Genomic DNA, 24,865 nt, shown 5'->3' on the forward strand with positions numbered 1-24,865 from the left:
ACGGGAGGGTTGTTCAACATTACGGCTTACTCTCGAGAGAGTTAAACCTCTTAATAAAAATATTTAACAGCAAGGGGGAAAAAAACACTCTTCTCACTCAGAGATTGGACTACTCAGTGGACAGCTGGACTTGGTCATTAAATGGGTCCTTCATTTAAAATATCCCAAAATCACAAAAACATGCAGTTTCTGGGTATAACAACTTGAAATATACATTTTCTTTTTCTTCATTCCTTCCTCTCTGCCCTCCAATTATATTCAGTCTGCTGCTTTCTCATAATGAACAAAATAATAAAACATAAGAGCTTGTACCTAAGAAAAACACAAATGACCACAGATTTGCAACCCTGTTATCGTAATTATACCCAATATTGTAATTATTAAATGAATCATATAATTTCATTTTAACATCAAGAAAACGTAAGATCCGATAATAAATCTTTGATTGTTTACGACAAATTAGAGCCTGGTGCTCTAAGCTAGCTGGGTTAGGCTCCAGCACCCTCTGCTACCTTTGTAATAAGTGGCATTAAATACAAGTGAAAATACAGAAAAGTAAAGGAAATTTTTCAAAGAATGTTTTAGAAGAAAATGGCTTTTAGTTCTATAAAGCCCAAAGGCGCATGTGGGAACCCAGCTATTTACTATGCTATAGCGTCCCAACCACTTCATAATATAGGATTTAATCAGTGGTCGAGAGAAAGCGCCACTGTCAAAAAACAGTCATTTTGGTGCGAAAGTCAAGTGATGCACAGCATGAAAGTGTATACAAATCATGCAGTAGACATAAAAATGCAGATTCGGTGAGTAACATCCTTGCCAAAATCTCCTGGTGTTCCATTACCCCGTGATGGAAATCCTGCAGGGTAACTAAAACCAACTTGAATTCTACCCTGCACACAAAAAAAGCACTTTGGACGGGAAAAAAGTAGCGCTGGAAACCTTTGAGGTTGGATTAAATGAATGAAAAACGAGAAAATGTCACCAATTCTATCTGGGAAGATTTTAGATAGAGTCTGACAATGAAACTACATCAAAGCGCCACGCGGACGGCACAGTCTTCAAAAGGCAGCGTGAGCACCATATTCGGGGTTATTAAATAGATGAATATTGACAGGCTCTTCCTGTTTGAGCTGGAACGACACCGCAGCTATCACCACACATCCGACGGGACCAGAGAGATGATGGCGAGCGCATTTCACCTCAGGCATTGGCAGCGACTTTAATTGACAGTCCTCAAACACCAACCTCCCTCCCCCATTCCAAAACTACCCACGTACCATGAAAACTTTGCTCATTGGTCTGAGTTGTCCCTTAGCCAATCAAGAAGGTTTTTGTTTGCTGAACTGCTGTGTCCTTCAGTAGTTTCGTTGCTGTCAGCTAAACAAACAATAGTTTAAGAATTTAACTGCTGGGCAAACACACACCGCGCCGGAAATGAAGGGGGGTACCTTAGATTTGTGCGTGGATTCATCCCATCATCAATGGAGAGAGATGCATAAGAATCTTCACCTTTTTATCCATGTTCAGATGGTAGCTCTGTTAGCATGAAAAGAGAATTGTATGCATTTAGAAGGATTGGATATTATTTTAAAAAATGAACAGTGATTTAACCTTTTATGGGGTACTCAATGACCTCTTTGGCTGCAATTGCCAGAACTGAACAAGGCTGTTTCCATTCCCCCAGTAGTCTCAGTTATTGAATTTTTACTTCCTAATCAAGCATTTTAATCAGGATTATTTAGTGCACTCCTGGTAGATATCTGGTTAGTTGGCACTATTAACCAATGGACTATTTGTGGCCCATCTCCTTCAGATGTTGGCCAGGTAAAAGAAATTTGGTATAAACTACTTTTGCTTCTGGGTTAAATCTGTATTTTGGACTAAAAATGGTTTGTGAGCTACATAAGAGCAATCTTTTATCAGAACTCTATGATGCCCAAGGCAATATGAAATCATTTGTGGTTGGCACAGCTGTGGGAGAGGCCTGTTTTTTATTCATTTATATTTTGTATAATTACTATATGTCAAACAATTTACCAGTCGATGCTGTCGTAAATTCTCAGAAAACCAACAAGACCAAACATTCCTGATATACTCAGTCTTAGGCCTATGGAATTTGGCAATTAGTTGAAAGAGGTGTGTATAAAAAAAAATAGCAGTGTCCTGTTGACTTTACAAACTACAAACTATTTTGTACAAACTTTTTTCGTTTCTAGGATTTAATTTTGAATCATTGAACTAATATTTTAATGTATGACGAGTTTTTTATAACTTAGCATGGAGTCACCTAACTTGTAGCAACATTTACTGTTTATTCCACTACAAGATTGTGTAATGGCAGTCAAGAATACATTTACATTTCTTGTTTTGATGAAGATTTCTTTCATGTCACCCCAAAAATTCTCAATTGGATTAATGGCTAGGGATTGGATGGACAACTCCATGATGTTAACTTTGTTGGTATATAACCAAGACTGCATATTTACTAGTGTTTATATTCATTGTCTTGTCTGGACACCCATTTCACTGTCATTTCCTCTTCAGCATAAGGCACCATGACCTCTTCAAGTATTTTGACATATAATCTAACCGATCCATGATCCTGAGTTTGGGATGATGCTTACACCATTATCCTTCATGCTTTTCACTGCATGCTGTGGTTTGAATTGAGAGTTTGAAGGTCATTTCACAAACTGTTGTGGGCCTTGAACTCAAAAAGGAACATTTCTACTCTTATCAGTCCACAAAATGCTGCTCCATTTCTCCTTAGGCCAGTAAATGTGTTGTTTGGCAAATTGTAGCCTCTTCTGCACGTGCCTTTTTTTTTCCACGGAGGGACTTTGCAGGGGATTCTTGCAAATAGATTAGCTTCACACAGACGCCTTCTCATTGTCACACTACTTATAGGAAACTCCAGACTCACTTTGATCATCCTGGAGCTGATCTTTGGCTGAGGCTGAGTCTGGTTTTGCGCTGCATTTCATGGCATTAGAGATTATTTTATCTGAAAAACAGGGGCTACCTGATTCACACCTGTTTTTTCATAAAATTGATAAACCACCCTATTGAATCCCACACTAATGTTTTATTGAACCCACCTCTTTCAACAAATTGCCCAATTACTCTGTGTTATGAGTGTGTATGTAATAGATGCTGGGTACTATTCGTTTTCTGAAAGTCTACTGCACCTACTGGTAAATTGTTTGACATGTAGAATTGTAAGAAATCTTAGAGATGTAAAATGTTCACAAAATGTGTATTAATCTGGTTAGTTAGTTATTTTGGATGGATTGGACTGCAATTATTTGAACACAAATGTAAATATCCATGGGCAAGATGTGAGCCGTCAATCACTCAGGGGAACTATGGTGGACGATACCTTTGCTGTTGATATGGGCCAAATCGAAGCCAAAGCAGATTTGCTACTAGGGAAATACAGGGGCTGCATGATTTGTCATAGTATTGGTCATTTTTGAGAGATGATAAAGAATACAGGCTTCTACTATGACATTCATGGTCAAAAACCTTTTACAAAAAGCGTTAACCATTTTACTTCTCCAAGCCAGCCATTTGTCGTATCATAGAAAATGTTTTGAATTGTACGTTAAATGGTTGTTTTTATTTATCTCAATAAAAACCTGCCCAAACGATCGTTGATTTTTGTATGATCACTTTCATTATTCAATGAAAGAATCACGCAATGAACATATGTTGGGTAATAGGTCACTTTGCAACAATGTAGCAATGAGTTGCGCCATGTAGGTATTCACCCACCTACTACTATATCATTGGGAATCTAAGGGTTAAAATACCACCAAGTAGAAGCCATTCTTTACTCAATAAAAGCAATTTTGCAATAAAATCCGATTTATGTTACTGTAAATACTATGTGAGCATCTATGTTTATTTTATGCAATAAAACAATAACATTCAACTAAAGAGGTTGAAGACTTTTTATCATAATATTTCAGTGTTTCCCACTGCCCACTGCCTTGTGTCAGAACCTGTGAACACCCACTCGTCTCACTTTTGCAAAGCTGCGTATAACATTACTGAACACAAGCAATACTATTAAAAAAAGAATGGCCTCATTAGAAATTGGAATATGGACCCAACATTTTTTTTCCTTTTGCATGGAAATGTTGAAAAGCTGGATAATGGGAGGATAAAATGTTTTATTTATTCATTTTGCTGACGTCCATTTAATATTCAATAGCTCAGTGTTTCAGCATGCTGTGACACCCTTGGACTACACTTGGCAAAATGTTAATGCATGTCTACTTAGGGAAAGAGAAATGAAATATGTGTTCGGAGACAATGCTGTCTTATAAATAAGTGTGGCGAGAAAATTGAACAATACACACAGGTATCATTTGCTTTATGTGTAAATTACACACTGAAGCACCATTGATCAAACTTAATTTGTAATCAAAGCATTACGGATTCTGTTTTGTAATGACGCTGCAAAAAATGTATGACAACTCGCAATTTAAAACAGGATTGTGAGTGTGTGTGCTGTTTCACACTTAATGTTTGACTGTCACTAACACAGGATTGGAATGTTAAATGTAAAACTGGAATTGGCAAAAAACTAGATCATTGGGCTTTTCATAAATCGCTAAATAGACAGAAAATTTTGATCGATGCACCCTTTAAAACAATCTGGTTCGTCTATCAACATCAATAGTAGTAAAATCATGTCAAGTTAGTTGAGTCATTTGTATTTAAAACATCATGGTATAATCGGAATTTTAATGAACACCCCTTTGCTAATTGTTCAAATTTGTCTCATGAATAAATTAAACTCTTGATATCCTTGTTCTTCACTATTGCCATGGTATTATTTTACTTCCTCAGCAGTAATGACAATTACTGATTCATGAATTCCAAACACGCACACACACACGTGCAAACAAAGCCTTTTGTACCATCTTCCACACCATCTCTTCTCCAGGGGCCAATATAGGGCTCCAAAGCCCTTAAGAGGGGCAGCAAGCCGGAAAATGACCCCATGCTGTCTGCGGTGGCCTCAACCCCGCCTGGTTACGCCCGTTTCCCAGGAACCCGCTGAGGGTCCGATGCCCCGAGGCCTCCCTCTCACGCCACACTACCTCCCAGGGCCAAACGTTAAAGGGGGCTCTAGGCAGCAGACAATAGGTGCCTAGAAACGTGGGAAAGAAATGTCACAAGGCTCTCTGACAAGCTAGTTTCGACCTGCTAACCCCCAGGCCTGGTCCCACTGGGCCTCTTTATGTAAACACTAAACAAAGGCAAACCGCGCCTTAATCAGATTCATAACCCATGTGAAGAGATGGTGATGAAGGGAACACTAGCTAAGATGAAAACTAGCCTTATCATATGATGAAAAAAAAATCCCCCAAAAAGTAAAAATGTATGAGTTTAATATAACACTGGATAACTAACTAAATAAACAGGCCTGGTCAATTAACCTTTGACCCCGTCTTGTCCACTATCCACACCAATAGGAGCGTGGCCAGTCTCCATATGGGTCGTAGGGATCAAATGGGGATACTCGACGGCATCCGGAGGGTCAAGGGGCGCCACACACGATTCACGCAGTCAACCTTCTTACTGATGGTCAAGGTGCAATTTGTTATGCAGTAAGGGGTTAATGCAGTAATGATTAGCATGACTCAATTGACCACCATTGCTTGGTTAATGTTTGGCCTGGACACGTTTTCATTTTGTTCTCACCAGTACTTATCAATTACGCTACAAAATGTAGCAGTGAACAGTTTACGATGTAAATGTTGCAAACCTGTCATTTTCAGAGAATTGTTATATTTCTCCTCGCTGTGTCCTTGACATTCAAAAGTATGAGAAAATAAAATTGTGGGAGAGCGTCATTATTTTATGACGTTTAAGTGGGTATATTAAGGGAAGCATACTGCAATAAATAATATGTTTCTTCTTGTTATATTGTAATTCGAATGAAAACATACTTACATTACCTCGTAAAAGATGGTTTTTCGAAGAATTTAAGGATGCGAATTCTGAAATTTAAACTACTCATAATGTCTCAAATAACACTTAAACAAAAACACAAAAAAGACAGCTAAAAAATAACTGCGCACATTACACACTAACATAGGTTCATGTCGTAAGGGTATTAAATACGTAACAACGAAAGATGGCTCATCTGGGATAGTTGCATTTGGCTGGCTAAAATGATAGTGGCATTGATGATGTTGTCATTACTTCCTGAAAGTACTGGCTTTTATCATGTTTTTCTCCACTATTACACATTGAAAAAATCTATTATTTAACCAGCCTGTCCAATGGGATGAGTTATTATTATAAACATGTCATATCTCCCTTGAATCTGTGTAAGAATACAAATCCTCGCATCAAATTTAACTCAATTTTTTTCTTTTTAAGTTGGCAAATCCTCAGATTTTTTCTTGTAGTATTCATATATATTTAATTTTTCTTTTCATTCAAAAATCCATATTCTTTCATTCATTTTTATGAATACACAACAGCATGTGCCTGCTCCCTTTCCGCACGGAATGACAGCGATGGGCAACGAGGCAGCTGGTCATCCTATTTAACAAACAATGGACTTAATCGGTTTTCTCCAGGCCCTTGACAAGGTTCCATTGATGACCTCATTGCTACACGAGCAACATGTGTGGGTCAAACTACTGTGGTCATTGCAGGTCAAAGTTCACGAACCCAACACCACGACCTCATTCCCAGAAGGATGCTACTGATGGACTCCTGTGTCGCTTAGTACACATCATTAACCTTTACATCATGTTCGGGTCAAATCTGACCTGTTTTGACATTTGACAGCAGTAAAACAATGCCCCGTGATTGGCTGGCAAGACTATTTAGGGTTTTTTTTTCCCGACAACTCCCCACAGTTAGCTGGTAAGGCTCCCAGGAGTAAAAGCGACATGGAAGAAGAATAAATAAATGCATAAAATAATGCCATTTCTCCTCCCTAAAATGTGTTTACGATTTCTACAGTGACACAAGATACACAAAGAAAACCCAATGTGATTTTCTTGCATAGCTTCTATAAAGTTTTGTGTAGTTTTGTGTCCGTGTTAAAGGTCCAATGTTGAATCATCAAGCAGTAAAAATGTAATTTCTTTTCCGAGTAAAAGTTTTTGGTAATAAATTAATACAATGTGATAAATTATTCATTTAACTCATTGGTTTCCATTAATGCAGCTAAACGTCTAATTCTTTCAAATTGAGGTATTGGCAGCAAATGAATTTTAATGAATCTTCTCATTATAATTATCATTTGATTTCAATGATTTAAAAGAAATCCACATAATTGGATCCTTGTCAATCTAAAAAAATGTGTTAATATTGTCAAAACATTGATCATTTGTTTGATATATTTTTTGTTTTGTGGTAATGTTTTGTTGATTCATATATGTATTTGTTAATTTTAAAAACGATTATGAAAATTCAAACTAGAGGGTGAGTCAGAGAGATAGTTTAGTGTAGACCCTTTAAGCAACCAAATTCAAAGCTTTGGCATATTTGGGAAAATCGGCATCCTACTTTTGGCCCTCATGACCCAAAATATCTTTATATCATTTACTGTAGAAATTTGCGTTTAATAGGCTAAACCATTATCAAGTAATTGGAAAATTCATTTTGGACCCTGATGATCTTTGACCACATGACCCGGAGATGTAATAATTTCACCCGTTTCATATTACAAACATATCATGAAGTTTGGTTTTAGTTTGTCTTTGGCTTTTAGTATACAGACAAACAGGTTAAAATAGATTGAGCATCTATTACAATCAATGGCACCCAATGAGTTAATGACTGTGGATGAGCATCTCTATTTTAAAGTTGAAACATTTTTACAAAAATGTCACATTTTTTCTGGGACCTCCAATACTGACTTAAAAATAATAAGCCAACATTAACCACATGCAATTTACTACAATCACTTTCCAGAAATTTGCATTGCGTCGGTAGTTGTACCGAACTTGTGTTGACCTTAAAATGTGACAAAACCTGAATCACAGATCACGATACAGTGGATAGGAGGGCAGATATGCACTAGGTACAAAGAGACATCCATGCAGAAAATCATCATCATCAATTTTTTGGCGAGAGGAAAATAAGTGTTACTTTCCTTGGCTGGTAGAGTTTTGAGTAGAGCGGTTTTCATCATTAATGTGGAGATTAATTATCTTGCTCGGAAATAAAAGGCCAAAAGGTGAAGCATTTCCTGACCATTAGTTATTCTAATGTGTGTTGGGTGTTCCACATGAGCATCCACAAGGCACTTTGCATAGGAAATAGCACCAAATCAGTCAGTCATTAAGCCAACATCATCATAACCAAAGCCCCTTATATTACAGACGGGCCCTCCTCACCTCATCATCGTTATCGTCCTGACCGCAGACAAACCCCAAACCTAGCCGAGTGTCCTGTTTATGTGAGTTTAGATGAGATGGTGCATTGTCCCAAATCTCCTTGTAACCCCACACCAATAAATCTGCCCGCGTGGCCTATGAGCATTTATGAGCACTTTACATGAAGATCACTCTCACAAACAACGCCCTTCAAGATGGTAATGAAAGGACGAGCGCCAATAGTGGAGATCAATGTCAAGTTTGAAGATTGTTGACAGGGTGAATAGATGAATTAAAAGAGGAAACCCCAAAAATGAGAACATAGAATTAAAACAAATGTAGATGGCAGGCATTATAAAAGATGCGTTTTAATGCTAGAGTTTGGACATTGTTCTTTGTTACATTCTGGCAAGACATAACGGAAAAATAACCCGCATGAGCAAGGGATTTTTTTTAAAGACATGGTCTTTGATTCTTAACCAAATCAGTTGGTAGCAAATGAATGAATCCTTATTGGCTGAAACTCTTCCAGCTCAAATGGATTGGACTTCTACGAGAGAGAAAAAATGTAATTGTTTCAATTAGTGACAGAATGGAGATTGGGTGCCAAATGACTGGACATGTATCATTATCGATGGCAAAGCAATAAATGAATATATGAATAGGTTTGTATATATGTCCTATGTAAAATGGTATTGAGTATTTATATTTGACAATATTGGACAAATAAATGCAAAATATTTGATCTCTTTCATGGCGTTTTTGGACTTCATGCTGTGACTATGTGTCTATTTTCAGGCAGGTACTAGCTCAGATCAACCACCCGGCCGCAGATTAAATCACATCTCCACTTTCATCTTCAGCCAACAGTCCAGCCGAGCATACCCCTACGCCTCCTCTTATCCCTCCCCTCGTTGGGGGCCTGAGGGTGGCACGCAGGGACAAACCTGGTCCCTGGAATAAGGGGAAGAAGAAAAACAGGAGGGCAAGGACGATTGAAGGGGTGGGGAGGGCGTTGAAGAAAGGAGTCGAGGTGAAAAGAAGAAATGCACATTGTACTTTTCAAATGGATGGGAAATGATTCGCTGGGATTTGCTGACAATTATACGGTGGGGTTTAATCAATTCGGAGCATTCACAGCGTGGAGAGGGCTGATCCCCGAGTACAAAGGCGCAGACCGTGGGAGGGCGGTACCTGAGAAAGCGGCGGCCTGGTGTAAGTAACATGAGGCAACACTCCCCTCCCCGCACATTGCACTGCAGCATATGGCCCCTTTCTGAACTTATTATCTGGCGGATTAAGGCCAATTGCAGAGACCCAAGGGCCTGTGGCTACCTCTCCCTCGCCCCTCGACACCCCCCAGGAATGAGACTGACTGACAAGGGGCATTGTGTCGGGCACCGAGACTGCCACACCCCACACTTACCCTGTCATGCCGAATAGCATGATGAGGTTATTTGCTAGCCAGAACAGGATCTGACCGTTAGCTTTGAAGCCACACAGCCTACTGTAAATGTGCTTTGAAAGAGTGCTTTCTTCATGTTTCATGAAATCATTTCACCCGTTTCGCCCGGGCCTTCTTGATGACGGGCCTAATACCCTCAAATTAGCGAGAAGCATTTGGCTACGGAGTGGATTAAAAGTACCTGAATGTGAACACACAGATTAGACGGGTAGATATGAGTACTAATTAGCATATCATTGCAAGTCGACATGCGGGATCCACGTGAGTGCAGACACGCTGAGAGAAAAGACTCCGTTGGCCACAGGTTGATTATGGCTCCATTATGCACGCGGTACTTAGTGAAAGGCTGAGAGTACGAATTAAGATCTTGATGACCACTGTGAGGGGACCTCAGCTCCAATATATTGACGTTAAAAGAGGACAGGCTGAGAGGTCCATGGGAGGTTGAGACAGTGGGAGGCCGTAAAGAAGTAGAGCTTTGACAAGGGAAGCGCCCCTCTCTAAGCCCTCATTTGATCTGCCAATGGGCAGGTGATCCTGCACTTCCTTTTGTATCCCACCACAGGGAGGCGTCCACTCTGCGTGACCTGTCCTACCTGGTGCCCTTCGGGGCACCTCATTTAAAACGAAGCTAATTCGGGCTTTGCCGTTCTTCTGTCTCAGAGGTCCACCTGAACATAGGCTGACAGGGTCAACTCCACATTGAATCAGCAGGGAGACCTGACGCCTGCTTTGCTAATCCCCTCACCCGCTGAGAGGTGTCACAGGGCCAAAGTTCAGAGATGGTGCAGTGAAGCCATCTTCCAGGTTCTTTTAGACAGGATTAGAGGGCCCAGTAGGGGTTTGTCAACAGAAGCAAGCTCTCACTTGGGTCATCGTGTGGCCATATGTGGGTAGAAGAGACTAAGGTCCAATTCTGATGTTTTTCCGTCCACAGACCGTCAGCATTAAGAGCTACTGACAGTTAACTTGGCTTGATTTCCTGCCAAGTAGGACTTTTGACAATGCAAATATTTAGATAATTATTTTTCCATCTACATACTGCATAATTTTAAAAACTGGCAAAGGCCATACAGATTAGAGTGCTTGCATTGTCCTGAACAAACAGAAACAAACAAAACAAAATCTCTTCAGGGAATCTCATGCATTTTTGGCCAACCTTGTTTTTTCACAAATTTCCAAGCGCAACCACACACTTTGATCCAATCAACACTTTGTTCTTGCACCCTTTTTGACCTCCCCCAATCCTTGTTAAGAACTCATCTGATGATCTTTATCGAACCGAGATTGCCTCCGGATAGAAGTAGTCACAGTATGGTCCAAAAAAAATGCTAAAAATGACATCTATATGTTCATTCATTCACTTTCTGTCACACTTATCCTCACAAAGTTCGCGGGGGTGCTGGAGCCTATTCCAGCAACTCGTTCTCAGAAGTGTGAGGCCGACACACTATCCACTCTTCCATCAGGGTCACGACCTCTGTATGTATCTTTCAAAAACATTTCAAATGCTAAACATCATCTTGATTCTTCTGTGTAAAATATGCGATTGGCTGGCAGCTATAGTGTCTATAGTGCCTCAAAGTCAGATGGTACAGGCAGTCTGTTCATAGCCCTGATGAGGTTAAGCACAAGAACATTTAATGATAGCAGCTAGACCTGCCTATGTGTTAAGAAAACAGATTAGCAGCCTGCTCAACCTTAAGCTTCATTTGCCTGCATTTGCTTCCATTATAAGTCGAATGAGCGGATTTCCCTGGCAAAGATCTGTTACACGCCGCAGCACTCTATCTGAGCCCACTCAAATCACGTTAGTGCGTCAAATTAGTTTAGCCAGTGCCTTTTTAAACACGAAACACACTTTTAATTTCTTATAGTTGTCAGAGCTGTTGAGCCACATCGTGCAGGGTCAGGTGTGTGTATGCAGGTGTGAAATTTTAACAGTCGCTGACAACGTGGCAGTCCTTCACGCTGATGTGTGTGTTTAATAGCGCACGCAACCCGTCGTCGTTTCGGTGACCTGCGGCTGTCACAAAGGGTCGAGGATGTGACAAAGTACTACTGTTTGTGTGGCAAAGGACCATGGTTTGTTGAGTGCAAAGAGATGGGGGCAAGGACAAGGGTGCGTGGGGGGGGGGGGGGGGGGGGGGCGAACCGGTACTCAGGACAAGGGTTGTGTTGAGAGTGCCCGTCTGTGGTTATTGGGAAACACACAACTGCACCCTAAAACACATTGATTTTCAATTTCCAACCAGGGAATTATTGAATCAGTAAAAACTGTTTGTCCTCATTAGAGCTGTGGTTGATCTATCTTACAGGAGATACATGCTGGTTTTTGTTAGTCGAGGGTAATAGTTGGAGAATAGCCTCATGAGCACGGTAGGAATATGCAAACTCCTCATAGATTCCCACCCAAACCGAAAAAAATGTGAGTCAGACATGTTAACTATAAATGCTACTAGATACTGACGTAGCATGGTGACTATTTAAAACACTAGTACAGGACTGGTATTCCATTCAAAAGCATATTGTTGCCAAGAATATTTCTCAGCTCAATATTTATGAAGTTTAGCTATTAAATTTATGCACCGCATCTAAATGAAACAATGACATTCTCCCATGTGAAATGAGAACGGCGGTCATTGAAACTCATGCATGCTGGTAGGTGGAGTCAGTCAGTCTGAGTGTTGAAGGTTAATTATAGGAGAGTGGGAGGATGAGGTGCGCCGAGTTTGAAAGGGTGAAAAGAGTGGGTGTAGGCAGGTGTGTAAGTGGCTTTAAATAAGTGTGTACCTCTACTATGGAAACTTTATGATGATAGATCTAGATTTTAAATGTGATGAGCCTTCACTGAGTGAGGTGATAAAGATCAGTGTAGAGCAATTTCTGTCGCCACTTCTGTAAAATAAGTGTCTAAAAAAGTGATTTTATAACATTTTTTTAAGTATTTTGATTGTATTTTTTTAGTCATTTGTGGATCTGCTTTTTCCCAATTCTGTGGCTTGATTTGTAAAAATACCTTGAGCTTTGTGTGGTACTTAGAAATGAGGCAAAATGAAGCCCTCACAATGACAAATATAGTACATATTCATTCATTCATTTTCTGAACTGCTTTATCCTCATTAGGGTCAGTGCTGGAGCCTATCCTAGCTGACTTTGGGCCAGAGGCGGGGGACACTGAATCGTTCGGTGGCCAGTCGATCGTAGGGCAAGGGGAGACAAACAACCATTGACAGTCACACTCATACCTGGAGGCAATTTAGAGTGTCCAATTAGCCTACCATGCATGTTTTTGGAATGTGGGAGGAAACCGGAGTACCCAGACAAAACAAACGCAAACTCCACACAGGTGAACAGACCTGGATTCAAACCCAGGATCCCAGAACTGTGAGGGCGACGGACTAACCACTCGGCAGGCCGCCCATATGTACATATTATCATAGAAATTAGACATTAAATGTCTGATGGTTTTCTCTCTTCTTAAATTTGTATAGGGCACTCAATTAATTAATTGGTTGCCATTGAAAGCAGTAAACATCCAATCTTTTTTGACTGGGAGGAAGGAATGAACTAGTTTTCATTTACCCTTCCTAGTTCAAATACATTGGCTGGCTAACATTGTCAATGGAAGGCGAAGCGTTAAAATACTTAATTTAAAAAATCAACTTTAGTACAATTCTTATTTCATTTATTTAAACTGTATTAATTTTGTTTTGATTAACATTTTAGCAATTAACCATTTTATTTATTCTTAAAATATAAAAAGTCACTAGCTCTATAAAAGCTTTCATCAACAGTATAAAGAAAATATAAATATAGATTAAAAAACAAAAGATAAGAAGCTAAGAGTTATTGATCGTCCATTATGGGGTTTTCAGGACCGAAACCGATTAATAGTAGATGGCGCAGGCCGATATCTGATATATGGAGCTTATATTCACTTGCAGTAAAAGTGTAAAAAAATAATAACAATGCATATATATTAAATAATAACAAAATGATCTATTCTAGCCCTATATTCATTAAAAAATAGTATATTAAGGATTTTTTGAATTTTGTATGTTATTGAATGTACAATTGAACTTATTTTTTATGGCAGCATGGCAATAGAGGGTTAAGGGGTTGAATTTGCGTTGGAGCTACTGTGTCTTTGTATGCATGCATGTGTTTATAACCAATAAAGGCCGCCGCGAATTGAAGCATAGCAGTAGCAACGACAAAGCCCTCGACTTAATGAGCAGCTGGTCGTTTATGTTAGAGAGAGAGAGAGAGGGCAGGCAGGAGAGAGAGATATATAGAGGAAAAGCGCGGCTATATCTAAGCCAAAATAACCCAGTATTAAATTGAGTTCTTCATATTACCCATTCAGATTTATATATTATAAATATATACTGATATATGTCAATTGTCCCCGATATCAGCCCTGTCGAATTATTGGTTGATCATTACCACCACGTTCTGAAATTCCGATTTGAAAAGAAAAATAATATCATATCTGACATCCATAAATCGTTCAATTAACCTTGTTGGAAGTATGATCATCCATCGTTTTCACATTTTGACTGTTTTGAGATTTCTCAAATATATAAAAGGCAAGAGTGGGAATAATCCGACAGTTTCAAACACTGTTATTATTACTTTCTTGTCTTGAAAAGAGGAAATAGTCTCACACAAAAGGCATTCAGACTTTAACAGTCTTTTTGTGTCACCACTATTTTTTTTAAAGACAATACACTGGTCCCAAACTGACATTTCAAAGTACATTATTTTTGCTTGCTATGAAAAATCAAAATTGTTTGTAAGTGAGAATCGCTGGGTCTTTCCAACAACATATATTGTTACAAGTTCAAATTTGACCTGAACAATATGAGAAATAGACAGTAGTGCTTTAACTGTCATTGTAAAACCATAATTCCAGGCATAGTGAGAAAATAGCCCATCAGTCAAGGAAGTGAACAAAAAATGTTGTTACAATGCTTAAAAAAAAGAACAAACATTTGAAAAAAATGTATAAAATGTAAATGAACATGCTATAAATCTATTTATAGTAAGAGAAGGGATGAGCAACAACATAAAGAGTGTTGCAATCAAATAAAGTATATGGAAGGGAAGTGAGTATGATGAAGTATATGCACAAGGGTGTGTTTGGATTTTTTTTCTTCAGGAGCTTCTTGAGGATAATTGTCAGCCTGCGCTGTTTGCAAGACGGGTGACAAAATCAGACGTGCAACACAGAAATTTGTAGCAGAAACATGAAATTGTGTCATCCCCAGAAGAAATGCAATATTTATGAATCATCTGAGAACTATCCTTCTTGCAGACACACACACATACAGGCTTTAAGTATTTTTGGCGGCTTGTCTGCAAATCTTTTCCCACATCTTGACCCTTATAGCATTCCTTCATAAAAGGATTAACATGCAGAACGGGCCGTTAGCATAACAATGAGGGGAGTGTTTAAAAATCCATATTTTAAACCAGGGAACGTAATAAGCACCGTGTGAAAGTAACTGTACATCATAGGATACTGCACGAGTGGTGTTGAGATTTAAATAAAAAATATGGTCCTCATTTTCTATGGTTGTCAGCATAAAAATAATACTAACACTCTTGAGACTTACCATGTGTTCCCTGGACGCAAATTTCAGTGTTGCTACAAAATGTAATAGTTACACTTGGGGATCTTTAATAAAAAAAAATGCTAAAAATTGCACTATATTGAAAGATTATTATTATTATTATTATTTCCTGTATAACTGGAAATGAGTAGTTTAGAAATGCAATTGATATTTCAGTCTTGAAGTGCAAACTGCCCGACCATGCAAAGACAAAAAAAGGCTTTTAATTCTATGTGTTTTACCTGAGAACGCGAGCAATAAACATTTCTGTAATTCTACGTTACAAGACATATAATACAGACTTCTCATACACATCTGAAAAACGGAACACGTACGCTGTCTCCGCTAATTGGACGACAGAGCTTGTAAGTAAAGCGAGGAATGGATATTACAGATTTAGAGCAAAGCTGCGATTAATTGGAGCTATCTGTTTGAAGACCTCCTGCTATGTTTAGACGAGCACTGCTCCGTCTTAAAGCACACACACTACGGGCAAGGCTACTATGAAAACAAAGCCCTGCTAATCATTTGAAGCCTATGCTTTGTAGGTGGGACTCCATCATTATCAGACAGCAGCAGTGTGGGGTTTTGTTGGTTTTAGCTTTACGTCCTCAATCAATGGCTCACAGGAAGAGCTTTAATCAGTCTTCTAATGCAGCTATACAGGAGGTGGGCCGGCCTATTGTCTGGCCCTGAAAGGCCGATCAAGCAAGGGGGGGGGGCTCCTCTCGCGTTTCTTTACATTCACCTGCTGGGGCCTATTGGCTCTCTTTCTGGGAGAAAAGGACAAGGGTGTATGAATAAAGAACACAGGAAAAGTGTGGCTGGGCTCAGTCGGACTTTGGGCTCGTTTATAGGGCAAGTGAATATTTTGGCTGATTTTTTTATCACTTTACAGGCCTGGCTGGTGTCTATATATGTTGACATCACATTTTGGATAATGTAGGCCACAGTTGGATAAAAATGTCTATATTGTGTGTGATGTCCACACGTGGACGCAAGGTGTCAATTACAATTACTGCGAATCAATGACCTCAATTTGGGCACTTTATTTACAAGTGGTGGTTTAGAACCAGGCCCAGTCGGTTCTGGTTGGTGCTTTTACCCACAGTTAGTGTCTGATTGTGTGGGTGGACGTATTTTCACTATTCTCTGTAAGAATAAAGATCCAGGGATGTTCTGGGACTATTTCCCACCATAAATAGTGTCAAAAACATGCTTTTTGCGATGGAAATAGTGGTTGTATTAGAACCAGGTCCAATCGGTTCTGGTTGGTGTATTTACCCAGAATTTGTGTTGATTGAGTGGGTGGATGTAGTTTCACTATTTTGTATAGAAATAATGTTTCCCACCATAAACATTGTCCAAAACAGGCATTTTGCGATTAAAATAGTGGTCCTATTAGAACCAGGCCCAGTCGGTTCTGGTTGCTGCCACAAAGTAAAACCATAGAAAGTGGATTATTTTTTTGTCTGTATGTTTGTGTTCATGATAACTCAAGAACAGATACAGGTACTATTATTATCAAACTAGCAATATATACTTTGTTAAAATATAAATTTCAAGATGAGGTCAGAAAATGAAATTTATGCATATTTGATAAAGGATATGCTAATTTAACTTGTATGTGAGACGAGGAATGCATAATGTTTGGAATATGGTGATGCTTTGCATTTGGCTGCTTAGGATGCGAACTACTCTCTTAGAGTGCTCCCTCCTTAATATAAATATACATTTTTTTATTACATTTTTATTACATTTTTGGTTGTTTTTTTCAGTTTTTCTTCTACAATCATAAAGTGGTAAGATGAAACGTACAATTAATTTTGACTGTCAGTCGGTCCCAGTCAAAACGAATTGGACATAACGATACATAGCATATGTTTTTCTTTTCAATAATTGCTAAAACTAGGCATTGCCTTTTTCTTTTTATTTGTGATAATATGAACAACAAAACCAAATCTTTACATCTGCTATTTTTAAGCAATAAAATTAATAACATTGTTTAAGCCATTAATCAAATTCATTCAATAATGTGATTTTTTTTATGTGAAAAATTCAGACAATAATAATTTAGAGTTTTTTGTAGATGTTTTTGTTTTGAATTATAAATGAGGAGGCTGATAATCAATAAATTCTACCATAAGTATGTTCTTTGTGTAGTTATTTAGTATTTTGTTGTTTTCGTACTATGTTTTTTTGTGGAGTTATTTGTGTTTTGGGGGTGACAGCACAAAATGGGGAGAGAGAAACATATTTAAGATGAAGGCTTTGCACTTTTTTAAAGATAAAGTTCAATTGTTATCCTTTTTAGCTTGTTTTGAGCTTTCCCTGTTTTTTGTATGTTTTGGTCTCTTTAAGAGAGAGGGAAAAAATCTGCATGAAAAAAAATCTCGCAGATTTTAATCTTATTGTATTAGGATTGAAGGGTTTGTTGTTTTAAAAAAATGAAAAGAAAATAATATTTACTTGATAGACCAGCTATCATTTAAACATTTACAGCCTTTTCTAACAAAAAAAATCAAATCAATCTTACCTCAGTAGATTTTTAAGAGTGACAGTCATGCATGAATTTATGGCCATTTTAAGAAAAAAAACTAAAAAAAATCAGAGAATATTCTCGCAGTTTTCACTTCTTATACAGGCTGATGTTCTTACTCCATCTAGTGAAGACCAAGAGAAGTTCAAGTATCTTTCAATCGTTTCAATGTTCTCTCTTCAAATGACCACATTTAATTTTAAATCCGCTGTCATTTCTATCAAATGTAACTCATTTGAAAATACTTACAAATACCTTTTACTTCATAATTATTTTTTGTGATGGTACACCGAAACATATGAATAGTGTGGCCCAATGCAGATAAAATAATGGTTTAAAGACCTGGAGGCAAATATTTGTCTGGTAAAAAAAGAAAATGAGAGTAAGTGCTTTGAAAATATGTGTGTGCTTTAAATGTCAAATTTTCCAGACACAAAGAGCAGAATGACTAATGGCCATGACCACCCGACAGGGCTTTTTGTGAGGCGAGTCCACAGGAGGCCCGGGAAAATCTCAAGCACTTACAAGAATGTGTCCGGGAAAAAGAAAAAAAAAAAAAAAAAGGATGGCGACAATTAGGAAAACAAAAATGAGAGCTTGCCAACTATTACACGGGAATTAAAGCAGCAAGACAATAGTAGCAGCACAACAAAAATGCACTTTGTCAATAAGAATTTCTGACTTTGTCATTTACTTTTACACGGACTCCAACAACTAATTATTGCAGAACAGAAAAATATGTCTCATTTTATTCACTGAAATGTGTACACATTTAAAAGCTGCCCATTCTAATTTGTTGTGTTGGTGTGTGATTACGACACCCACTTCCTGAGAAGGTCAACCTTTCAATAGGAAGCAGCAAAATTACCCTGGTCTAATTCCTGTCGTCCTTCAGGTGCTGGCTGACAAGCCCGTTTTACATTTTAATGCACACAACCTGATTATTAAATCAGTTTTTTTTTGTCTGTAAAAAAAAAATGAATTTGGTTGCCAGGCAACCAGACTTGATCAAACAGATCCCCCTCCCCCATTTTAAATGGTGTTATCTTAATATTCAAGTGTGAAGCTTCTAATTCAAATTGAATCCAAATGTTGTGTACACTTGTTAACTTTCACATATTTACAAATTTGGAAATTTAGAATATAGAAAATAATGAAGGAAATAAACACTTATTTTAAAAAGTAATGCTACACTTAAGATTGTATTTTTCTTTCCCATTTACTCATTTCATTTTCAAAAGTTAAAGACAAAATTGACATCTTGTTCCATTAACTGTTTTTGTGCCAATATTCCAGTTTAAATGAACAGTGTGGATATGGTTATCCAACAAAAAATAATAACTATACATTTTTAAAAAAGACTTTAGACTTATTGAAATATATTTTTGTTTGGTTGTGTTCATTTTGTCTAGAATTCATATTAACTAAGTGTGTACAGGAGGACATTTAGACCACATTTGTTTAGCAAATTGTAAAATTGTGGCCCTCATGACCCAAAATGTGATGTCCACTAATGTGGACACCAGGTATTTATGAGGTTAAATTATTTCTAAATGACCAAAAAGAGCTGCTTGCCTTATTTAACTAAATGACTGCTATTGGTAGCTATAGACAAATCTATTAGAAATGGGATGGTTGGCATTGAGTGATCATGTTTCACTGCTACTGACGGCACTAGAGGTCCAATTCAATCATTTAATTGCTGCCAACCTCCCAGTGAAAAAAAAATGAACACCGAGCGGCGTCAATGACAACCAATAAGTTAATTGTTGAATGATTAACATATACTTTTTGTGACATAAAATATTGCCATTAAAAAAATTGCAAATGTGACATTACATTGATCTCCTATCCAAGCAGTTAAAAAAAAATCATCTCCTGTAAGACCTGAACATTTTTTGTCAGAATTACATGACATCTCATTATAATGCCAAATGCCAACGCAGTAAAACTGAATTATTTAGGGCCATTATGTACTATTATACTGTGTTTGTTGTATTGCAATACACATTCACATGCATACACTCCAACACACACTGCAGGGCCTTGAAGATGATAAACAAAATTAACATGTAAAGTAAAGACTAGCAACCTTCGCGGATCAATTTGACCTTAATGTCCCCATTTTAAAAGGGTAACAGCATTTACAGTGTATATACGGTATTTGTTCACTCGATATGTGCATGCATGTGTTTTCCACCCCCGTCTTTATACCACACTGGCAAGCATTTACATATGAGCATCAATTATTGAGATTTCAAACCTTTGCAACGTTAAGTTCAATTCCCATTTCTCCCATGGATTTTCTACACTAAGAGCATTTGCCCCCTAAATGGAGCCACACCTACTCCATAAATCTTAAAACCAAAGAAAATGTCACCAATGTCTTTTAATAAGTACAGAAAAAAATGTCCTTGGGTTGATGCCCATAATAAAACATAACATTCATTTTTCTTCCGCTTATCTTAGCATCCAGTCATATAGTGTATACCAAAAATATCTATATTAATGTCGAACGTGTACTAAGGTTAGGCCTCCATACACACAGTAATTTTAACTTGGAAAGTTATTGGTATTTTGTAGTTTTGTTATAAGGGCAAAAAAACTACCTATGATTGATTCATTTGATATACATTTTCATTTTGACTCCAGAATATTCTTTATCCAAAGAGGATATTTAGCAAAGTGGGCATAGAAATTTCAGTACTGTCAATTAATATCGAATCCAGATTTTATTTCATGCCGTCAATATTAAAAAATACATATCAGAAAACCTCTGGATGTATATTATTTTCTTTAAAAAATACCGGCTAACAGTTTGTATGGTATTTAAAATCTACAGTTCTTTAGTATTTAACATGATATTGAATTCTTTAAAAAGGGGCATATGACCATTTCTGGTCATTTAAAATAATAATAAAAACATTAAAACATGACGTCCACATGTGTGGTCATAACGCCTTCATGATTAAGATAGAAAATGACATGTCAACATATGCATTATTGTATTTTCTGTTATAGTCAATATAGATTGGACATTAAGCGCTGCCAGTGAGCTAAACGAGAGCCCAATATAGACCTAAATGAATTTGCATTTTATATTAAAGTTTATCACCACATTAAGAAACACTGATATTTTCATAAGAATCATGTTAACTCCATTTTAAATTATTGCTTCAAATCCACCCAATGACCCTTCCCTAAAATGGAATTATGCTATACTACAGTGAAAGATTGTGTTATTGTTGTTGAATTAGTGATAGGTATTAATAGATTTACTAAACAAATGTGCTAAATAGTTTTGACATTGTGCCAAACTGATTAAAAAGTACCCCTGAGTTTGAATTTAAGATTCACCCTTGAATAGCACATTTTATGACTCCTTCGTATCAATTTATAGACAACACGGTCTGAAATGTTTTGTTTGACATACAAAATTGTACATGTCTTTCCAGTTGGCTCAGTATGAAAGCTCATCTCTCAATGCTTGTTATATTTTCAGAAAACACTGACAGGATGCAAAGGCTACTTAGTATTCACTTCACGTTAAGTGGGGCTGTGTTCCTCATTTACTTCTGTACTGTACAGCTGGGGAGCTGTCCGTGGTGCTACAGTGCTATGTAAATGAGGGTGTGTTTGAATGAAAATGGAAGTAGACACAAAGCTCAATTAGAGAATGGGGGGAAAGGGGGTGGGGTTAAGAGCCTACACGGGTGGAGGATGGGAGGGGAAAACAATGCCAACCAGAGGAAACCAAATGCAAACATGCGTTTAAGCAAATTTGTCATTTTTGTCAACAAATATGTGGTTTTAAAAGGCAATTCTTTTAGGTGTCAGGGTAAGTACAAACTTCCCAATGTGTTTTAATACATGAAATGGCAAAGGCGATAGGTGGCCATCTTGGTTTTGATGCCCACATTTCGTGCGGCGCCAGTGTCCTTGGAGATGTCTCTGAAATCAAGCAGCGGTTGCCACAGCGACGGAGGCATGGAAAGAGAACGGGGCTCACGTTGTAATTAATATGCACATGAGGGGATTTAAAAATCAGGCTTTAATTGTACTTGTTGACACGTGAAGCCGAGCTGCTTAACAAAAATGAAAACCGTCAAATGAGATTAAGTGAACAAATCCTTGGTCAGAAAAATAATTTGCGTAGCTGCCAAGGTTATTTCAGAATGATTTCTTTTTATACATGAGAGGCAAGATGATAACTATCGCCTGAGATGTGTACGGCCAAGGTGACTATGTACCGATCCATTAGTCGGTGTTTGGATTTTAGGTGACATTGTGTCCAAGAATTGCAATCTTTTACACTGTATACGCCTGGAAAAGGCTTGTGATATTTGAGAAAAGGCACGGTTCAATGTGTGTGGAAGTCTAAGTTGATTAAAGGGGCAAAAAAGTCAAACATCTGACATCAGGGACGGCAACATTATAGAGCAGGGGTCGGGAAGCTTTTTTGACGAGGAGAGCCATAAACAATTCATATTTTCAAACATTATTCCTTGGGAGCCTTACTCAGAATTGAAAAGTAAAAATACATGAAAATGTGAGCATTTATTATTCATTTCACCACTTTGAAAGTAAATAATAAGTCTGAATTCTTTTGAGAACATTATTTCACTGTTGCTAATCAATGAGTATCAATAAGAGTATGCATGCAGAAGACTCTAATGAAGAAAACGTATGATTTAAAAAGTCATATACACCCATCAAAAGAGCCACATATGGCTCCCAAGCCATAGGTTCCCTACCCCTGTTATAGAGGATCAATCTACAAAAATAAAACTTTTCCTGGCAGTGAATTTTATTTATATTCACTCAATGTGTGAAATGAATGAAAATATTTGCTGCACTGTTTTATAAATGCAGTTTATCTTAAGTGCCATGACAGCATCTTGTGGTTGATATTTTACCAAAAGAATTCAAAAGAACTGAATTTGATTTCCTCTTGTGGTAGTGCAGAATCATGCAATTAAAACACAAATAAAACCACAGATAGACTGTTATAAAATACCCAACACATTCAACCCACATAATATACTGTATAATAACAAAAAAAAGGAATCATTGATTCAAATCCCCCAAACATAGCAATCTAAGAGCGTTATGAAAACTACAACAGCTTCTATTTGCAAGAATTCCCCTCTTCAGGTGTTCAGCTATGTTTTCAGGAGATTTTTAATCCCTACAAAAGAAGCATGCAGGTTATCAGCCTTTGAAAATATATGCCACATCATCTTGTGGCATGTAACTAATTTCTCTTAGCATCGGATTTGAACCCAGGTTGCCAACTGTGAGGCCAAAGCGCTAAACAACCAGCTACCTGTCACCATTGGATCAATTCTGCTACTATTTTAGCCAATAAATTGTGACTATCCCAAGTTTCCATTTGAAACAAATATAAATCCCTCAATTTAAAGACAAAATTGAGATATTTTATCAATATACTGGTACATGACAATGTGTTTTGTTTGTTTTAGGGTGATCATAGCGGATATGGCTCCATTATGATGGTAAATGATTTGAGAACACACTTTAGAAAAGAGTGCCCACTCTTTCACTATCACACACACTCGCACGCACGCACACACACACGCACTCACACACACGCACGCACGCACACACACACGCACTCACACACACGCACTCACACACACGCACTCACACACACGCACTCACACACACGCACTCACACACACGCACTCACACACACACGCACTCACACACACGCACTCACACACGCACTCACACACACGCACTCACACACACGCACTCACACACACGCACTCACACACACGCACTCACACACACGCACTCACACACACGCACTCACACACACGCACTCACACACACGCACTCACACACACGCACTCACACACACGCACTCACACACACGCACTCACACACACGCACTCACACACACGCACTCACACACACGCACTCACACACACGCACTCACACACACGCACTCACACACACGCACTCACACACACGCACTCACACACACGCACTCACACACACGCACTCACACACACGCACTCACACACACGCACTCACACACACGCACTCACACACACGCACTCACACACACGCACTCACACACGCACTCACACACACGCACTCACACACGCACTCACACACACGCACGCACGCTCACACGCGCAAACACACGCGGACATAACGCGCGCGCGCGCACACACGCACGCACACTCACACGCGTAAACACACGCGGACATAACACGCGCGCGCACACACACACAAACACTCATCAATAATGCATGTTTCCATATGTTTACGCAATGGCAGGCTGGAGCAAAGAACTGAGTTGAGGCAAAGGTGCAACAATCCTCACAAACAATCCAACCACAAACAGACACCCCCATTAAATGTATTATTGACATGCACTACAACGGACGCACGTACCTGTTTAAGATGTAATTCCTTACTTGTGATTTTAGCTGGCTCGCGGGGCTTGTAAGGACAATAAGCACCAAGCTAAGAAATCAAACTAAAGCTAGGCTCATGTGCAAATCAGAGGCTCTCGCTGAACGCATGTGTATTCATTATTCACAAATGATTCCTGTTTATGCAAATTATGGTCTACGGAAACACGGGTGGGGTACATTGAGGAGCAACGTTCCTAATACACTGCCTTTAATTAAGAGTCAGCTCCTGTGTTACCCCTATCAAATGTGCGGATATTAAAAAGTCTAAACAATAAGGAAATGCAAAGGTTATTGTTCGGAAATTAAATAAATACATAGTAGAAGTAAATCCGTCTAAAAAAATATGGATCATGACACCTTTTGGGGGCACCGTCTCACGTATGTTTATATGTTCGGATTTTATTTTTTTAATAAGGACTACAAACTGAAAAATGAAT

At 38.3% G+C, this 24,865-nt stretch overlaps 1 long non-coding RNA gene across 1 annotated transcript in view; it reads right to left on the minus strand.

Annotated features, from left to right (window-relative positions):
- LOC144195098 (uncharacterized) overlaps nucleotides 1-24,576 on the minus strand; it is a 32,800-nt gene extending 8,224 nt beyond the window's left edge. Inside the window, exons 1-2 of the long non-coding RNA XR_013326047.1 lie at nucleotides 24,406-24,576; nucleotides 1,452-1,539 (exon numbers count right to left, since the gene is read on the minus strand). This is a non-coding gene — a long non-coding RNA (uncharacterized LOC144195098). The remainder of the gene's footprint in view (nucleotides 1-1,451; nucleotides 1,540-24,405) is intronic.
- Between the last annotated feature and the right edge of the window lie 289 nt (nucleotides 24,577-24,865).

This window comes from Stigmatopora nigra, chromosome 4 (assembly GCF_051989575.1).
Source record: "Stigmatopora nigra isolate UIUO_SnigA chromosome 4, RoL_Snig_1.1, whole genome shotgun sequence".
Classification (NCBI taxonomy): Eukaryota; Metazoa; Chordata; class Actinopteri; order Syngnathiformes; family Syngnathidae; genus Stigmatopora; species Stigmatopora nigra.